The sequence below is a fragment of the Nothobranchius furzeri genome, chromosome 10 (assembly GCF_043380555.1).
Source record: "Nothobranchius furzeri strain GRZ-AD chromosome 10, NfurGRZ-RIMD1, whole genome shotgun sequence".
Classification (NCBI taxonomy): domain Eukaryota; kingdom Metazoa; phylum Chordata; class Actinopteri; order Cyprinodontiformes; family Nothobranchiidae; genus Nothobranchius; species Nothobranchius furzeri.
In genome coordinates this window covers 69,817,262-69,837,439 of record NC_091750.1, presented here as the reverse complement: position 1 = coordinate 69,837,439, position 20,178 = coordinate 69,817,262, and positions in this window count along the sequence as shown.

Here is a 20,178-nt window from a genome sequence, read left to right as displayed (position 1 = left end):
ACACATTTTTCAGCATCCCTCAGAACCTGAGACACACACACACACTTTTGTTTACTAAACTTTCCGCCTTTGAAATATTTATTAGCGTTGGGAGTCTCACTGTGTGTGTGTGTGTGTGTGTGTGTGTGTGTGTGTGTGTGTGTGTGTGTGTGTGTGTGTGTGTGTGTGTGTGTGTGTGTGTGGAAAGAGACGGCAGATTGCCCAAGAGACAGCCACCTATCAGGAGAACAGGTGATAAGTGTGTAACAGCGGGGAGCATTGGGTCATGTGTGAGTGTGGTTCACACACACACACACACGCACACGCACGCACACGCACACACACACACACACACACACACACACACACACACACATACACTTTTTCAAACCTGTCTCCATTGACATGGAGGAGTCCTGAAACCATTGGTCCCCACCCTGATCACATGAAAACATTCATTAGAAGATTTTCTCTATTTGAACATTTGAACAAGTTTTTAGAGCAGAAGAGATAAAATCAAGACAGATTTTAATTTCCCTTTTACAAAACAGAGTTCGCACCTTTAGAGAAGACCATTTTTATTGTAAAATGAGCAGCTTTTAAACATAAACACAGTCACAAAGCTCTCAGCCCTCCCGTCAGCTTTCATCCCTAAGCCACACCCGGCTGATACCAGAACCCACAGATCCAGAGGAAACGAGATAGGGCTAAACACCTGTCACCACTTTTTAGGTTCAAACGTCTTTCGTTGTCCGTGACTTCAGATGGTGTTTTTCTTTTGGGGACTCTGTTTGTCCTAAAGCTGAACTGGAAGCAGCCGGCTGTTTCTCCTTCTCTGATAGAATTGAGCAGAAAACCTTTCACACCAGTGGTGGTCTGTTGCTGAATACGTGTGTGTGATGAGTGGAGGACCCAGGGTAGGGCGGTGCTTTGGTAAGACCAACAACAGAATAGTCCGATAATTGGTTTTGGACAGAGCCGAGCTATTGGCTGATATTTTTTAGACAAATGAGAGAAAACCATCATTTTATTTTATTTCATTTTATTTCATTTTTATGTTTATGTACTTAGCAGACGCTTTTGTCCAAAGCGACTTACATGTGATAATCGGCATGTTGCCTTTCAGGCTAACAATAACAATAACAACATTGACATCAGTCATGGAGAGTAGGGAACAAGGAGTGGACAGTAGAGAGGGGGGACGGGTGCAGGGATGGTGCTAGTTTAGAAGATGCTCTCTGAAGAGCAGGGTCTTCAGGAGTTTCTTGAAAATTGAAAAGGAAGCCCCTGTTCTGGTAGTGCTTGGAAGGTCATTCCACATTTGTGGAACGATGCATGAGAAGAGTCTAGAATGTCCTGAGCGTGGTGTAGGCACCGCTAGCCGACGATCCTGTGATGACCAGAGCAATCGGGCGAGATGTAAGCCTCTGCAAGAGGATTCAGGTAGACGGGAGCTGTACCATCTCGGACTTTGTATGCTAGTGTTAGCTATTTGAATTTGATGCGTGCTGCTAGCGGTAGCCAGTGGAGCTCAATGAACAGAGGGGTGACGTGTGCGCTTTTTGGCTGATTGAAGACCAGACGCGCCGCTGCGTTCTGGACCACTTGAAGAGGTCTCACAGTACAGCCTGGAAGACCAGTTAGAAGGGCGTTGCAGTAATCGAGGCGGGAGATGACAGTAGATTGCACCAGGAGCTGAGTGGCATGTTGTGTTAGGTATGGTAGGTATTTTGTATATATTTTTTATTGTTTTAAGCTAATTTGTTTTGCAGATTTCCCGTTACAGCTTTAAATAACATAAAAAGCACCACAGCTGCTAAAACATCCCACTGCTATGTTTAACGCAGGAGTGGTCAGCACAGGAAGTGGGGCGGTGACTGGACTTAACAGCCCCCTGCTGGTGGCTGTACGGTATGGCAACCTCAACAGAAACCTAAACAATAACAAAAATAAACAAGCTATCTAATATAATAGCTAATCTACGTTCAGAATGACTTTATTCCTTTCATCAGGCAGGCACACTGGTTGTGGGTTAGGGTGAGGGTTAGTGGCCACCCAACCAGTTAAAATTTGTTAATAATTGCAGAAATGAAAAATGATGCAAAACTTGCATTAAATTCACACATATTGTTTAAATAACATTAACCCAAATTAAATGAATTTCACACTGATTGCATTTTGAACGTTTTAAAGCCAGATTGTGCAAAATGAGCAGATTCAAATGACTGGACTCTAAGCGTGTGCATTGATTTAAACAGTTTTTACAAGAGATTTAAAATATTTTCACAGAAAGGATTTATGTAGGTTACATGTTACTTTGTATGCACTTTTATTTTATTAATGTCAGCAGTCAAAACTAAATAAAGGAGAGAGATCCAGGTCTGAAAAACACTCGCTGCCTCTAATTGCGTTTTGTTTCGTTGTTTTAATTTGCCAGCTCCATCTCCCTCCTCTCTCCTGATTCTCATTGGACAATGAAATCTGGAGTAAAGTGGGACTGATACTCATAAATCATTAAGCAAGGTTTGTTTTGCTTTGTGAATATAATTAATACATAATTAATATTTAAAGATTGCCTCATTTATCAAATTTAATTCCTCCACCGCAGCAGAAACTGCGAGATGAAAACAAATAGAAATGAAAAGGTGGAGTTTCTGTTTTTCTGGGCAGAAAAAGCTGAGATGGAAAATAAAAGAACGGAGACCAAACAGAGGGGGAGGGAGGGGGAGATAAATTAGTTCTAATGAGGGAAAAATGAGGCAACGTCTTAATTAGCAGACAGGTAAGCTCAGTCCCAGGAGGGGGGGGGGGGGGGGGGGGGGGGTCAGCATGTTAGCTGTCATAAATAATGTTTTAATGCCCTGACTCCCCCTTGTGTGTAAAACACAAATCGATATAAACAAAGATGGATTATTGAATCTGGTCACATTCTTCTAAACTCAGTTTGATTGTTTCAGGTTGAATTATGTATGAAATGTTGTTTTTGACCATAATACCTTTCTCAGTGGCCTAGTGGTAGAGTGTCCGCCCTGAGACTGGGAGATCAGGGTTCAATTCCTGGTCGGGTCATACCAAAGACTTTGAAAAAATGGGACCCAATGCCTCCCTGCTTGACACTCAGCATTAAGGGGTTGGATTGGGGGGTTAAACCACCAAATGGTTCCCGAGCGCGGCTTGTCTGCAGCTCACCGCTCCCCCAGGGGATGGGTCAAATGCGGAGAACAAATTTTGCACACACACCTGTGTGTGTGACAACTAATGGGACTTTAACTTTATCAGATATGAATACATGAGCATGACAAGGAGGTGGTGACAGCATGGTAGTGGGCAGACATCTAATCAGCCAATCAGATGTCAGACATTTTCATTTAGGCGTGCAGACGTGGCAAACACAGTGCTGATGTTGAGTCTAAACATCAGAATGGAAGAATTAAAGAGATTTTTTACATGTGACATGATTTTATTTCTATTACAGAAACTGCTGATCTACTGGATTTGAACCCACAACCATCTCCAGGGTCAAACTGGTCATTACTGGTTCCTGGTACCACCTGAGTCTGGTTATAACCCCACAGCCTACCTGAGTCTTGTTGCGGACCATGTCCATCCCTTTATGACCACATGGATCTTCTGACACCGTTTCCAGCAGGATCATGCACCATGTCACAAAGATCATCTCTAACTGGTTTCTACAACATGACCATGAGGGTATTGGACTCCCGATGCCCTCCGCAGTCACCAGATCTCCGTCCAGTCCAGGTTCTCCTCATGGTTGGAGCTGATGCTGTCTGAACCTCTGAGGACCAGAACCAGATAGAAACCTTTAACTGAATAAAACTTGATAGCTTAAGATCTTATTAATCATTTTTCTATCCATGGCCAGTGCCACTACATGGCACCACCCTAAAGTATTTGTGTAAATTACATCAAATCAAGGCGCAAAAACTGCAGTTTTGCCCAAATTTGAAATCATCCTTCTGAGATTCTCTCTCTCTTCTCCTAATCCTCTTCTCCTTGGTCGTCCTTTCCCCCCAGAGACGTGATGAGAGCGAGGCGCTCTGTGCTGTTAAGTAGGACCACTTTATTCTGTCAATACGTTCAACAGAGAGCTATTGACCTGAGCTGAGAGACGGAGACGGGAGACAGCCAGTAGGAACGAAGGACTCAACATTTAAAATGATGAGTTTCATTTTCCAGGATTTGTTTAGGAGTTGCTCTTGTTTTACAAATAATGTGCAAAAATTAGCAGCTAAATAAAATCTTTTTTATTTGTGTTTGTTAGTTTCACCATTCCTGCATGTTGGATCATGTGAGTTTTGTTTTCAGTTGGTTCAGCCAGTGAAGGTCCTGATTAAAAAACTGGTTCTAGCTCATTGATTCTGTGTTGCTGATGTACAATGACACAAATAAATACAGTACTGTCCTGTCCCGTGTTAATATGATTAAAACTTATTGTACATTTGAGCATCTGGTGATAAAGTAAACAAATATAATCCAGAAGCAACAAAAAACAGCATGAAAGAAACACAAAAGGTACATTTATAATCCGATCAGGTCTCAGAATAATGATAGCGGAGCGTGATGATGGGCTGAAACACACACACACACACACACACACACACACACACACACACACACACACACACACACACACACACACACACACACACACACACACACTTCCTGAGCCTGCTGCTCTGATGAAAGCAATTCCAGGCTAATGGGTTAATTTCATTCCTCTGCTTTCTGCCATGTTGAGGACAATTAGCTCGGAATGGAGCTGTGAATATTTAATGATGCTATTCCAAGGTAAGGTGTGTGTGTGTGTGTGCATGTGTGCGTGCATGTGCGTGTGTGTGTGTGTGTGTGTGTGTGTACCTGAGAGTGTGGTCAAACCAAACAGAGACGAAAAGACAAAACAGCCTGTAGAATGAGGAGAGATTCAGCAAACTGCAGGAGTAAAGTCATCTGAAGATTTTAAATGTCTGTGTTTACTTTTTGTTGCTTTTTTTCTTCTTCTTATTTTTTTTGTAGTTAAATGCCTTAAATTTAGTAAACTTTGATGAAGCGTAAACAGTTTCAAACATGCCAGACAGCAAGTGTGTTTAACACTCTTCCAGTAGCAGCGAGCTGCAAAAGGTGTTTTCTGGATTATAGATTATTATAAATACTAAAACACACCTTTATCAGTAGTTTCCTGTTTGATTTGAAAGAAGCTGTTTGCACATTAGAAATCATAGAGAAGCTTTGCTAACGCAGACTCTGTTCATAAATGTGTTGTTTATAAGTCATTTGATGATTTTGCAAAAAGGAAACCGACATATTTATCAGTCTCACCCTGCTGATTTGATACCGATACTAACGACTGATCTGACTAATATTTGGATCAGTCTGCCCACTTCTATGTTGTTGCTGACTTTAACAGATGTAGCAGATTTCCTCTTAAAGGAGCAATATGTAAGAATTCTTTGGGGCAAGAATCACAAATTAGTCTAATGTCATGTTGAAAGGAAGGTCACACTGAAACACATTTCACTGTGAGAGGGGTTTGTCAGTTTTTTCTTCTTTAGAAAAGACAAAGCGGAACGTAGTTACTGTTTCCACACTGTGAGTTTGTCGAGACTGCGTCGAGCTAAGGCTCCAGCGTCTGCATTTGTAATTTGAATAATGAGTCAATGGTGGCGTTTTACTTCCTCCAATGAGTCGTTGAGAACTATAACAGCAAGACAGCAAACAACCGCAATCCCTTTAAAGCCGAAAACATATTACGTGATAAAACATAAACGTAATAAGTGTAGTAAGTGCTCCCCACCGTAAAACACCCAAGAGTGCTGAAACCAGTTATTATGACAATGCGTTTATGTACTTGTCTTTGGTTGTCACCTAGAATCTTCTGGTGCTGATTCGTAACTGGCAGCAACTATGACATTCATCCAGCGGTAGAGAGACGAAGGGTTCTGTTGGTAATAACCAGATTTGACCGCATGATGTCATTCTCATAAATTACACGTTAAACACACAAAACAAAGAGACAACATTGCTAAACTGGAGGAATGGATGCAGAGGAAGACTAAAGCCTGATTCATGCTTCTCCGTCAGATCAAAAAGGGACAGACACGCACGGATTGATGGAGATGTTTTGCTCTCATGCTTCTCCGTCTCCTGGAGAGTGTTGCAAAGCAATGCCCCGGCAGGACAACAGAGGGCGTAGTGCTGTTCTGTGGTATCCTGTCATGTATCGGTCCAAGATCGTGTGTTTATATTGTGTTTTTTTTGTACATAAGAGACTTTTTAACACGGGCAAATTTGTCTCTCATCCTTCTCCACCTCTTCATGCGCTCCCCACCTCTAAACCCACGTTTCCTGTCATTTCCGTCCACAAATAAAACGCTTGCTGCGCATCTTTTCACTCCTCCAGTCACGGGGGAATTAAACGTTCATGTTTTTGGAGTTATTTTGCGAGTTATTCTTCAAGCTTCTCCGTGTCTGCCGCTTGTTATCCTCGGCTCTCTTTATGTTTTTGAGGGCGCAATGGCAGCGGTGTAAACGACAGCGGTGCCCTGACCAATCACAAGCTTGCGTTCGTTGTCTTGTTCAACGGATGTTTAAAAAAGTGGGCTCGACTCCGTACGTACTTGCGTGCCTGCCGGGGCCCTACGCAAGGATGGATAATGGCGTTGTGTGTCTCCGCGTTGGCGCAGACGGAGAAGCACGAATCAGGCTTTACTAACCAAAAAAGATGCCGTATAGATCCATTGTTTAAGTTTTTGGCATTTCTTATTTGATCCATGGATCTTTTTATTTTATTTATAATTGTTTAAAAATGGTTTATTTGTGCACAAATTACATCATCTGAACAAGATTTACTCCAAAAGTTCAAATGATCCAGTGATTGCTTGTACATTATTACAAATGATGTCTTATTAACACCTGAAACTGATCATTCTATTTTCATATTCGTAAATCAGCGAGGCCTCAAATGTTGCTCCAGAACTTGTCACCTCTCACCTTTAAATAGAACTTTTGGAGCAGGAGTCTGCAAACTTTTGCCATGTGAGATTTTGTAGTTATTTTTCTTTTTAACATGAATATTTGATGCCGAGTAAAAACTCACAACTTTCAGCTCGAGTTCCACTTTAAAGCCAAAGAAAGGAGAGAATGGAAAACTAGAGGTTTGTTTACATTTTAGCACACATCTCTTTTTGTTTTTTGGTTCATATTTAAAATTAAATTTCTGTCACTGGAGGATTCATCTGAAGCAAATTCTCAATTCCTGAGAACACGAGAGAGCAAGTTTGCAGCGGCACGTCTGATCACATGGACCTCTCTTGTTTTTGCCCTTAGGTGACAGGTGAGATGGCTGTGCTGTGGCCTGTCAATCAAAATCCCCTCCAGTGTTTCAGACGTTCACAGAAAATAACCAAAGACAGAGAAAAAGCATACCAATATCCTGGAAAGCCATTAATTGGTTAATTGACTCTCATCAGCCAATCAGGTGTTTGAATAATTTATGAGGTGGATGACTGTTGTAGAGTAGATCAGTGGGAGGGGTCTGATGATGATGGGCTTTTACAGGGTAACGGTTGTTATGGTGATAATGGAGGAAGAGGATATTGATTGAATTTGGTGACGGTTTTATTGCCTCTCAGTATAAATTTACACCACATATTTCATCACTTTTACTCCCACAAAATGAAGTTTCATCTTTCTGCCTCATATTTAGGAACATTTAAAGCAATAATTTGTTCACTTTTCCCCATAATATATTATTTTTAATAAAGAAAGGCTTTTCTTTATTCAGCTTTATTAATCAGACTTTGGTCCTGTTAGCTGATGTAGCTTTTTAAAGAATAGATTTTAACATCATTGTTTTCTGAATTGTTTGAATTTATATGCTAGTGAGTCACTTGATGTTATTATTATCATAAAGCTCTTTAACATCAAAAAGATATGCAAATATTTATATCTTTATTATCATTATCAAATAACAAGTTCTATAGCTAAATATCAATGGGTTAAGCTTATTTAGAAAAATGGAAACAGTTCGTTCAGATAAAGAATCATAAATCAAAACTATGTGATATTAATTGTGGAGTGCCACAAGGGTCGGTCCTTGGACCAAAACTGTTCAATTTACTTATGAGCGACTTGGTAAATGTATCTAAGACACTCGGTACCATTCTATTTGCAGATGATACAACACTGTTTTACTCAGTCTCAAATATTGAGGAGGAGGCTAAAGTGATAAATGATGAACTGATTAAAATTAAAAACTGGTTTGATATAAAAAGATTGACTCTGAATCTTAATAAAACTAATTTTATTCTGTTTAATGATAAAAAGAATAGTGATGTGTCTTTGGAAATAGATGAGATTGAAATTCAAAGAGTAAAAGAAACTAAATTTCTTGGAGTTCTTATTGATGAAGACCTGACATGGAAATCCCATATAAGTTACATAAAAGGTAAAATTGCCAAATCCTTAGAGGTATTACATAGAGTCAAGTTTTTACTGACTAGTTCTGGTTTGTTGGCATTGTACAATTCACCGATTGTTCCATACTTGACTTATTGTGTAGAAATCTGGGGAGCAACATACAAAAACTATACACAACCCTTATTTATTTTACAGAAAAGAGCTCTGAGAATCATCAGTTATAGTGGCTGTAGAGATCCATCGAACCCATCGTTTATTAAATATAAATTACTGAAATTTCATGATTTAAAAGACTGGAAAATCTTACAAACCATGTATAAAGCCAATGTAGGTACTCTGCCAACAAACATTCAGGGGATATTTGAAAAGAGAACTAGTAATGACATGCTGAGAGACACTGATGCGTTTACAAAACCTAGATTTAGAACTAAAATTAAGGAGTGGAATATATCTGTAAATGGTGTTAAATTATGGAATAACCTTAAAAGGGAAATAAAAAAACTGTCATTTAATATATTAAAAAATGTACCAAACTGAGTGTACTAAATAATTATGAAAATGTAAATTAAATCAATGATCATGATCACACTGGAATTAAGAACAGGAAAACGTTTAAAATGAATCTGTGTGTGTGTGTGTGTGACAAATGGTAATTATATATAAATAGATTATTTCTTCTGGAAAGGGGGCAGAAATTATAAGATGATTTTCTTCATTCTGCTCCTTTTCTTTCAAATTTGATTTGTTGTTATGTATATCTTATTGTTTATGTTTTATTTGTTTTTACTTTGAATGAAATAAACGAATAAAAAAAATACATGAACATAAACATAAAACTGTGTTTTCTGATTAATATTTCACACCCGATGCTTTTAACAGTTAATGAAACATCTTTGGCCGTGTTCACTGGTGTTCTGGGCTGATTCGGCTAAAACCGAGAATGTGCGCCACACAGTGAAGCCCAACCTGCCGCCATGGGAGGACATATGGCACATGGGCCAAAGGATCAGCTAAACACTATCCTGTTTCTCTGCAGTGACATACAGTCAGTAGTTGTCGCTGACAGCTGCTGCTCATGAAGGCTGTCCTTGTGCAAGGTCTGTGTCTGAAACAGGAACACGTTTACAACAGAAGATCCTGGAGCTGAAAGAAGATGGATGAGTAAAGAACGTGTACATTTAAGACAAAAGATGCTGAAGCTGAGAAAAGATGGATACTCGGTAAATAAAGTTCTAGTAGCTCAGAGAGACTTGAGAGAGACAGGAAGAGTAGAAACAAAAACCATCTGTCGTTTTAAGAATTCAGTAAAGTTAATCATTTATTAATGAGAATCTAATGTACAGCACATCATAGATGGGGATTTTCATCTAGCCTTAATTATTATTTGTATCTATTAATTACTGAAAATTTGAAGGGATGTTTTTACTATTTTCTGTACATTATTTTGGTTCAGCAACGTGACGATCTACATGGTTTCTTTACCTTTTATGACTTTTTATTCTACTATTCAGTACAAAAACTGGACGTCGTTTCATAGTGATGGAGTTCCATAACGAGGTCTAAACACAACTATCCAATTGCACCCCAAAAACACTAAAACAAAAGTTAAATAAAAGTGGTTGAGCGGGTTGTCCAGTAATCGGAAGGTTGCAGGTTCGATCCCGGCTCCGGACAGAGAATCCTGCTGTTGTGTCTTTGAGCAAGGCACTTAACCCACCCTTCCTGCTGGTTTTGGTCGGAGGGGCTGGTGGCGTCTACGCTCGGCAGCCTCGCCTCCAATCAGTGCGTCCCAGTGCTGCTGTGACTACGTCGTAGCTCATCACCATCAGTGTGTGAACGGGTGAATGCTACGCTGTAGTGTAAAGTGTTTTGGAGTCCTCTGACTCTGAAAGGAGCTATACAAGTGTAGGTCATTCATCATTAGGTTCCAGCTCTTGGTTAAACGTCATAACAGAAAACACAAGAGGACAATAAATTAAACCCAGATTACATAACACCCTAATCCTAACCAGCCTAAATGATGCCTAATGCTTTTACTGCCATAATTAAATAATCACAACTAAACATAAACCTTACTTGTGTTTTAAAAAAATCATAATCAATAATGTTTTTACGTTTCCAGGTAAAACTCGGTAGTTTGTGTATAAATGAGTTGACATTGTTCTTGTTGCACCGAGTTCAGCTCGCTCTCATCCCCTCTCCTTGATTACTCTCAGTTTTCAACCCGTTGGGTCAGTTTCCTTTTGTGCACTCTCAGCAGTTGTCTCCCGATATTCCCTCGTGCATCTGGTTAAAATTAAGTGCAGGTGCGTAATGCACCATATTGATGTCTGACATGTCAAAACAGCGACTTACCATCCCATCTTAGATGCTCGCCGTACCTCTGACCTGAAGTCGGCTGCATTACATCCACTCCTGCAGCTCTTCGGCTGCTGTCACTCATCTGTCAAGCTCGATTCCATAACCTTTAACATAGTTTCAGCTACTCAAGATCAGAAGATGATTCTTTTATTAGGTCAAAATCACCATGGTAACATTATTTCAGCTAGTTCTCCCTACAGCAGTACATTTCTACAAACACAAACCGCGTTTTATCATCAAACCTGACAGAATTCTCTCCTGAACCTTAAAGACCAAGTTCACTCTTTTTTTCAACATGTCTGCAGCGGTCTCTAGTTTAAATGAGTTCCTTGTGAGTCATCGTCTGTGGGAAAAACCTGTGAGGCTCCTGTTTCAGGAACTAGAAGTTAGGTACAGATGAGGTTAACTGAAAACAGGTGGATTTTGACTATTCAGACATCTCTACTCTGATTGGCTAACAGCAACACAACTCTACCACTCACTCACTTTGCTCTGCAACGTCGATGTTTAATCTCCGCATATAGCTCAAGTCTGGAGGAGTTCTGCTATGTGGTGGAGTTGCTAATGCTAACTGTTAGCTTCTACTAGTTGAGACTAGGGATGAGACGGATACTCGTTTCAGACGAGTATCCGGTACGGATAAAGCATTTTTGACGAGCATGACACAAGTAAAACTGGTAAATATCTGCAATCGTGCTGAAGGAAAATCCTCATTGGGTAACAGACTGTCTTCACGCTCTGTGATTGGCCAGACACATAGAGCGCCCGCCCCTCCCTACACACAAAAATCTGTAGCCGGCCGGGAGCGCAGTCCGTCCGGCTCATCCACGCACACACACACAAACAGTAACGGATCTCGCTGTGATTGCTTCACTGTTGCTCACGTTTCTTCAGTGCTCCCTAGGTTTTCTTCAGCTCGCCTCTTTTTCGGTTGAATATTTAGTTACTTTTTTTGTAACTTACATGGTGCATTTGACAAGACAGAGCTAACGTGCTGCATCAGTCACTCACTACCTCCGCTCAGGTCGGGTTTTTTTTTTTTTTTACTCCCTCTCTCTCCCTCTCTCCCTCTCTATCTCTCTCAGACACACACACCTTAATCAACATTGTTTTGCTTAACTTTGTGTGGCAAAATGCCAAGAACGTTAAGAAAAAAAATCAGTTTAATCAAATTAAAATTAAAATATATATATATAAAGTTGTGTCTGGTTCTAGCATTTCATATTTCCTAGTTCCTACTGCATGAGTTCAGATGTATTAATCCATGCACTTAAATATTAATGTTCTGATTTTATTGAAACACTTGTTCTGAAATAGCTCCTTTACCATTGTGATAAAAAATATTTAATCTCAATTCTGAGGCTGCTCTGTAAATAGTTTTCAAATAAACAATACACAAATCAACTTCTGATCATTCCATATCAATTTCAGACTTAAAATGATATATTGATGTAAACCACACCCACTTCCAGTTAAACCACACCCACTTCCGGGTTGTGCCACTTCCATTCCGAGTACAGATACAGATAATTTAGTTGGTTGAACAGATACAGATACAGATACAGATAGTGGTGTACTCGCTCATCCCTAGTTGAGACGTTCTCTAATGATTCCTGGACGCTAAACCAACAACGGCCTTTGCTGTCGTGAGTCAAAGTGGATGAATGAATGGGTGAGTCCAAAAAGGCTAATTTGATGATGTGATATTTTCTAATCTGAGTGTTTGCTCGGCTGTCTTCTAACGGCGGCTCAAGGAGGAAACAGGAGTAGCAGACTATATATCAGAGTGGCCAATCATAATTTAAAGAGAAGTTAAAAATAGTTTAGAAAGAAGAAAATGGATTACAGATTAACTTTTGGATTCAATCCAATTCAAGATGGCTACAACAGCTAACTTACTATTACAAACACAAAAAGGTGTTTCACAGATATGTGTTTGACTGTGGAAAAAAATAATAATAATAATAATTATTATTATTATTATTATTATTATTATACCAACAACAACAACAATAATAATAATAATGTTGTTGGTATAATAATAATTATTATTTTTATATTATTATTATTATTATTATTATTATTATTATTATTATTATACCAACAATAATAATAATAATAATAATAATAGTAAGAAGAAGAAGAAGAAACTGAAGGATTGTTGATAACAGCACAAGACCAGAGCCTATCAACGAGATCACACCACCACAAGATCATGAAAGATGGAACAGACCCCATGTGTAGAATGTGCAGCCAATATGAAGAAACCATTGACCACATTCTCTCAGGCTGCCCCACTCTAGCCAGAACTGAGTACATCCACAGACATGACAGGGCAGCAAGCTATCTCCACTGGAAGATCGGCAAACATTTCCATCTACCAGCTGCAGATAAGTGGTATGAACACCAACCACCAACAGTGACTGAAAACAACAACATCACAGTGTTGTGGGACATGCCGATCAAAACAGACAGAGAAATCATGGCCAACAGACCAGACATAATCATCAAAAACAAAGAGAAGACCTGCCTCATGATTGACATGACCATCCCATCTGAAAAAAATTTCACCACCAAGGAGCTTGAAAAGCTATCAAAGTTGTTGAGGGTCTGACCTCATGAGGAAATTACTATGCAGTGATTTTCTCCAAAATGACTGTGCTTAAATTGCTCTGAAAAGCAAATAATCACATCAGCGCCAAGAAACTTCATTTCCCATGATGCTTTGCACACGGAAGCATTGTGATGACGTCACCGCCTAATACCAGAAACACAATCTGCGGGAGGCGGGAGCTTGGACAGCTTTCCCGCGACTTCAAAGACTATAAATCATGAATGAGACAAAGAAACCTCGTTCTTTTGCCCAGGATACCTGGCGGTAAGGACACGCTTGTCGAACGCTCCGACAACTTGAGCACGCGGAAGCTCTAAGTGCCCAAGTTGAGCCACGCAACCGCTGGAAACCACTCCACCATCATCGGGACCTGACTGGGAACGAGCGGAGCTCCATTCAGCTCTCAGAGACGCTGTAAGTTGTCAAACTCAGCACAAAAGAAACTTCGTTCTCTTTGTGTCCAGCCCGTGGAGAAACACTCACGGAGAACGCCAAACAACGGAGAAAGCATCAAACCGACGGATGACGCTGAAAACTGCGGAGAAAACACGGAGAACTGTCAAATCAAACAGTGAGGGACGCTTCACTGCTCTGGTGATCAGAAAACTCATTTCTCTCTCTCCTTTTCTTCTCCCGTTTCCTCTATAGTCCAGAATAAGCAATAAAACCGCGCTATTGCTTAAAAAGTAGCTTCGTGTTTTCCTCTTTCGCTCCCAATCCGTCCTTCGGGTCATTTTGAAAGAATAAACTGCTTATTGATCATTGTTTGGTATCTTTAAATGTTTTCTGCTTGGCCACGTGGTTAAACTAAAAGATATTATTCGTGATTAATCTTTTGTGTTGTTTCATGATCCTTTGAAATGTTTTGAGTGATTTAAGGTTAAGTTACTACTGATTCTAAGTGCTTTGAAAGTTAAAGTGCATGTTGCCACCCACACTTTAGCCAGACAGGGTGGTCAGCCATCTTGCATACAGACTCCATTTTAGAAACACACACACATACATACACACAAAACACCTTGAACATTATTTTGAATATACATCCTTTCATTATATCACATGGTTATTATTCATTCATGCCACTGTTTATTCATTTGACAAATTGTTAATTAAACGTTATAAAATTCAGATTTTCGTCTCCAGTAGCTTTGTTGTGTCGAAGAGAAGTCTCTGCTCCAAGGATTCTACGAACTTCAAGAAAGACTGATAAGAGTTTTGGATTCAATTTTTCCCCGGTTAAAGGGGAATGGTGCCCCGTATATCTAAGAATATCTTAATTAATTAATAAATCAGTAAATATTTACATATTTACAGAATTTATTGAAGAATCCAAAAGTAAGTTGAAGCTTACTAATTGTTCGCTCCTAATAACCCCAACAAAGTGCAAGGACCTGGAAATAGAAGTCACAAGAATGTGGGGGATGAAGACAACAACAATACCCGTGTAGTGGGTGCCCTTGGCCTCATCAATGCCACGTTGCGGGTGTGGATGACGGCGGACCATGTGTGGAGGAGCTGACCAGGAGGTAAAAATGCAGGCTCGGATAAAGTAAAAATGGTTTGAATGGCAGAGCGGGAACGACAGAACAAAACAACACTGACAACAAACAACGATCTGACAAAGACTCAAACAAGACGGGAGGTATAAAGACTCAGGGAAACAATCAGCGACACATGGGCGGATTAACAAGGGGCAGGTGAGAACAATAAAGACTAATTAAGGGCAGGGGAGAGACACAGTCAGGGAGGCAGGAGCAGATTGTGACAATCAAGAAGGGACTGGAAAAGAGAACAAAACAGATTCCTGGAAACCCAACAGTCCAAGAAATCCAGAAGATTGTTCTTCTCGGACGTGCCCACATCATCAGAAGGACGCTTTCCATAAACTAACCCTGAAACTGCCTTAGAAGCATGGATTGATTCTGGCACTTCAGTGAAAGCATACAAATATACAAAAAATATAATAATAATAATAACAACAACAACAATACTAAATGAACTGAGTTTAAAACTCAGATTGGCCATTCTGTGATTTTATAACTTTTTTCTTTGTGATAATTCTTTATTTCAAGTGTTGTGCTCTCCTTCCTCGTTCCCTCAAACTGAGATGACGTACATGGACATGATGTACCAGCAACATGTCAAAACACAACAAACCACCATCCGGCTGTCTCTTTGAGAGACTTCCTACGACTTGATCCATAAATCATCAGCACTCATCAAGGTGTCTCACTCAACCAGCATTAATGCATTCTGATGATATCAGCATTTCAGAAGCCATTAAGATGAGCAGACAGCATTGATAGAAAAACAGAACAGAGCACAGAAAGGTACAGACCTGCCTGATGGGGAGTCCTTCACGTTTTGATTGATTGTGTTTTCCATAAAGGTTTGCTTATCTGTCATTTTCTTCAATAACAGTGATTTAATGGAACATTTGCTCTTAGAGAAAGGAAAAAGTAGCAGTGGATATCAGCACACATCTCTGGGTAAATGTTCTGTTTCATAGAAATACTCTGCAGGAGCTTTGATGCCTCCAGCGGTGCAACAAGTCATCATGCGAAGCGTTAGCGTCATTACCCGAGTAATCACACAGAATCAAATACCAGCACACAACCGAACTGTGGACAACAAGTGTGCTCACAGACAGACAAACAGGCAGATAGATAAATAAATTATGTGTGTATCCATAATGAATGCCTCTTGTTCATTACAGATTCTCATGTTCAACAGAGCGTTCAGCAGGCCGCAGCGCGGTCCTCACACCTGGGCCTTTATGTGGCGCGTTAAAGTGTTGTTAAACACATTCAATGATTTCTTCTGATGTCATCGACAATAAAGCAGGCTTACACTCGCCATTTCAACACACTTTCAGTGGTTTTTAGTGTAAATGAAAATCTTATCAAGTGTTCTCCGTGAAAAGAAAAGCTTGGGCGCTCCTGGTTCAGGAAGTAGGACGTGGCTGGAGGAGTGGGGAGCCGAAAACAGAAGGATTTGGATACTTGTGTATCTCTCCTCTGACTGGCTAACAGCGACTCGACTCTACCACTGACTCTGTTTGCGTTGCAATGTTGATGTTTTATCTCCACTAACAACACAAGGCTGGAGGAGTTCTGCTGTGTGGTGCACATTCTAATGCTAACGGTTAGCTTCCACTAGCCAAGAATCTCTCTGCTGTTTCCTGGACCCTGAAGTCATCAAGTAAAGATGGGTGAGTCCATAAACCGCTTTTCCGACCCGAGAGTTCTTCCAGCAGCTAATGGAGGAAACGGGGTAGAACTTCCTCTCTAAGTGAAGTTGTTTTACCATCACCAACTGAAGAATAAAGTTCTTTTTGTCCAGCATGAACTACTGGTGGTGGTTAGGAAGCTCCATAATCAACAGCCATTTGACAACATCCTAAAGTTTGTGAATGCATTAGATGTGGGAATTATAAGTGATTTATTGATGCTTTATCATGTCCAGAGCCGGATTAAATAAATGGACTACACTAGGCAGGCTGCATTTTTAGGCCCCCCCCCCCCCCCCCCCCTCCATCGATGTTATTTAATGAATTGAAATCTGAAACTTACCAAATTTACTTATAAAAGTTCATTCACATTTTACGTAGCCTAGTCTTTGGTTACAAATTGGTTGTTTGTGTGCCAAAATAAGTCATGTGTTGTATGTAAAACATTCTATCAGACAGTTTTTTAATATTTATAATTTATACGTCATTACACAGCTGTATTAAATGCTAATAAATGATCCTCATCTTATCGATTGGAAGTGTCATTGTCAAGGCGGTACCAGTATATAACCACTAGGTGTCATTAAACTATGTAAACAGAGCAAATATGTGTCTCTTATTTGCTCTGTTTATATTTAATCGCTACATTTAATTACAAATATTTTCTGCAAAATACAATAGCTTACAACATTTATAAATGATGACAAATTAATCACATGATGGTGGAAAGACATTCAAGAATAAATAGATTAATTTGAATGGACTGAAGCATGTTTTAAATGTTCAAAAACAAACTATAACCACACAGCTTAAATTATTACAGTATAAATTTTATACAATCTATAATCTTAAAAGAAAGTATTTTAATAAAATGAAAACATTATCTTAAGTTTTGATCTTGCTTTATGCTCATTCAGGCTGTTTTTGCCTCTGCTTAATCAGAAATTCTGTGTCAATTTTCTGAGTGTGAACTTATTGTTTTGCTATTTGAACATTAATAAAATTATTTGACAAATAATTAATAAAACCAGCAACACTTACCAAGGAAACCATTTAGCATTATCTACTCCGGGATAATCTTCAGCCTTCCAGCATCACGGGCCTCAGTCACAGCAGAAACACGTCTAAAGAAATGTTCCTTGGTTAAGCTTTGGTTTATGTCTCCACATTTCCTCTGTGATGCTGAAGAATATCCAATATTTTGAGAGGGTGCAAAGTACTCACGCATCCTGTCATCAGTTTGGTACCACTTAGCAGGATCAGATGGGTAGCTAGTTGTTAATACCCTTTCTGTGTCTAGAGGTTCCTGCTGTAAGACTATATTGGGCTCACTTCTGGCTGGCTGCTGTTCTTCCAGTTTGTCCTTCTGTGAAGGCGTTGATGTTGACGGCGTTGGCGCTACAGCGTCTTCCGCCGCATCTTCCACCACGTCTTCGGGTCGTGTCTCCTCCGGGTCTGACTTGGGCCCGGCCTCTGGCTCTGCTGACTCGAGCATGTTCACACCTGTCGGACGGCTGCCCGAGCAGCCCGACAGAAACTTCTGTAAAGCCCCCCGCTGTCTCTTCTTTAGTTCCTCTTCTCTTTTTTTTACGTTTTGCCACACCCGAAAGCATCGTGAAAGTTAGCCTACTCAAAAACACCTGCTAGCTTTGTTGTGTCCCGCTCTGACTCTGACCGCTTCTCTGACGTCCTTCATTGGGTGGCGCCTTAACCCTCTGGGGTCCAGGGTGTAATTTGCCGTGAGTTTTCCTTTGTATTTCCAAAATAAAAACCATAACCACTGCCTTATGTGGTATCAATCTTTTCAGCACAACCTGGACTTTATGAATCTGCACTTATTTTGTATTTTTGGACATAAAGGGGTTGCGTATTAGACCTTAAATCACTCAAAAACATAAAATTTGAATTGGTAAAAAGTTGTTTATTTTACTGTGAAACCAACAAACATTTATGACGAATGTTTTTTATCATTTAGACTGGTAATCTAGACTGTACATTTATAAAAAAATATTACTAAATATAGCAAATAACTAATTAAAAAAAGTTATTAGCTCTCTGGGATCCAGAGTGTAAATCACCGTTTTTGACTCATTTAGGTTTTTCTTTTGTATTTTCTAATAAAAACAATAAATATTGCCTTATGGGGTATCATTAATTTCAGGACAACCTGGACTATCTGAATTTATACTTATTTTCTTAATTTGGCAATAATGTACATGGATTTAGGAGTGGGGAGTGGCTCTGTCTCACGCCGAGATCTGACAGCTGTGCGGCGCCGCCCACTCCTGTTGTTGGATCTCCGAGGAGCTGGATCTCTGCCTTCATCCTCTACCTCATCATGACCCAACTCTTCTATGAGGAAGGATGGATCTGCCACATCATCAACATCCTCGCTGTTTGCCTCAGACTCCGGCTGTGAGTCTCTGTCCACTTCCTCTGCTTCCAGTTAAAAAAACAGACGTACTATCTGAACTGCCTGGTGGACATTTATCCTTCTCATCATCCTTTATATAAGCCTAATAAAAGCCTACTAAACTGCAGAGACAATATATCTGTCCGGATCGCTCCAAAATATGAAGTTTACCATCAACTCTAATTGTTTGTTGTTACTCCGTTCGCGCCACTCCTTTCCCCGCGAAGCGTCTCCTTGTTGCGCACATCTCGTTACTCGTGCGGCCTTCCTCTCTCTCTCAGCTACATAATGATGCTTTTTATCAGCTGAATATGTGAGACTTCCACCAACAGCAAAAGGATCTCATGTTTTTGTGGGTTTTTTAATGTTCGCAAGCACACTCCCGCTCACGGATTTCTAAACTACTGTTTTGACAAGTTATCCGATTGTCTAAAAATAGGTCATTTTTTAGTTTAGTATAACTCCGCTTTTAAGTTGCCTATTAACAAAATTTAAAAACTGGGGTGTAGTTTATAATCTCCTTTTTAAAGCCGAATTGAAACCGAAACTCAGGGAGGCGGAGTCTTGCTCCCACAGCGTCCCAAATAAGACCTGTTCAAAAGACGCGTATACTTGTCCATGGACCCCAGAGGTTTAATGTGACGTAGCCAATGAAACGGTCTATGGTTAAGATAAACATTGTCACTATTTTTAGTTAATTAATAAATATTGGCACAAATTGTAGTCCTAGCTACAAATTCTATCATAGGACATTTGTACATTTAATTTTTAATTTATTTATTTTTAATTTTGTTCCTCTGTCTGGGCCCCATCCAGCCAATCAGGCCCTAGGCACGTGCCTACTTTGCCTTTGCGTTAATCCGGCTCTGATCATGTCATCGAATTTTAACGTTCCACATAGATTTAATATTGGTTTTTAACAAAACGATGCTGAGAAACATAAAAAGCAGAATTGTAGTGTGAGGAAGTGCAGCACTCATATCGTGTTATGGGCCGATCACAACAGAAACACACGTGCAATAAGCATGACTGAAGGAATAGTGCATCATAGTGAACGTTTTAAACACAACAGAGGCAACTGAGTGGAAAAAAGTGAAATATTTTGTGTTTCAGCTCAAACGAAAGGGAAGAAATGTGTCTAATAGA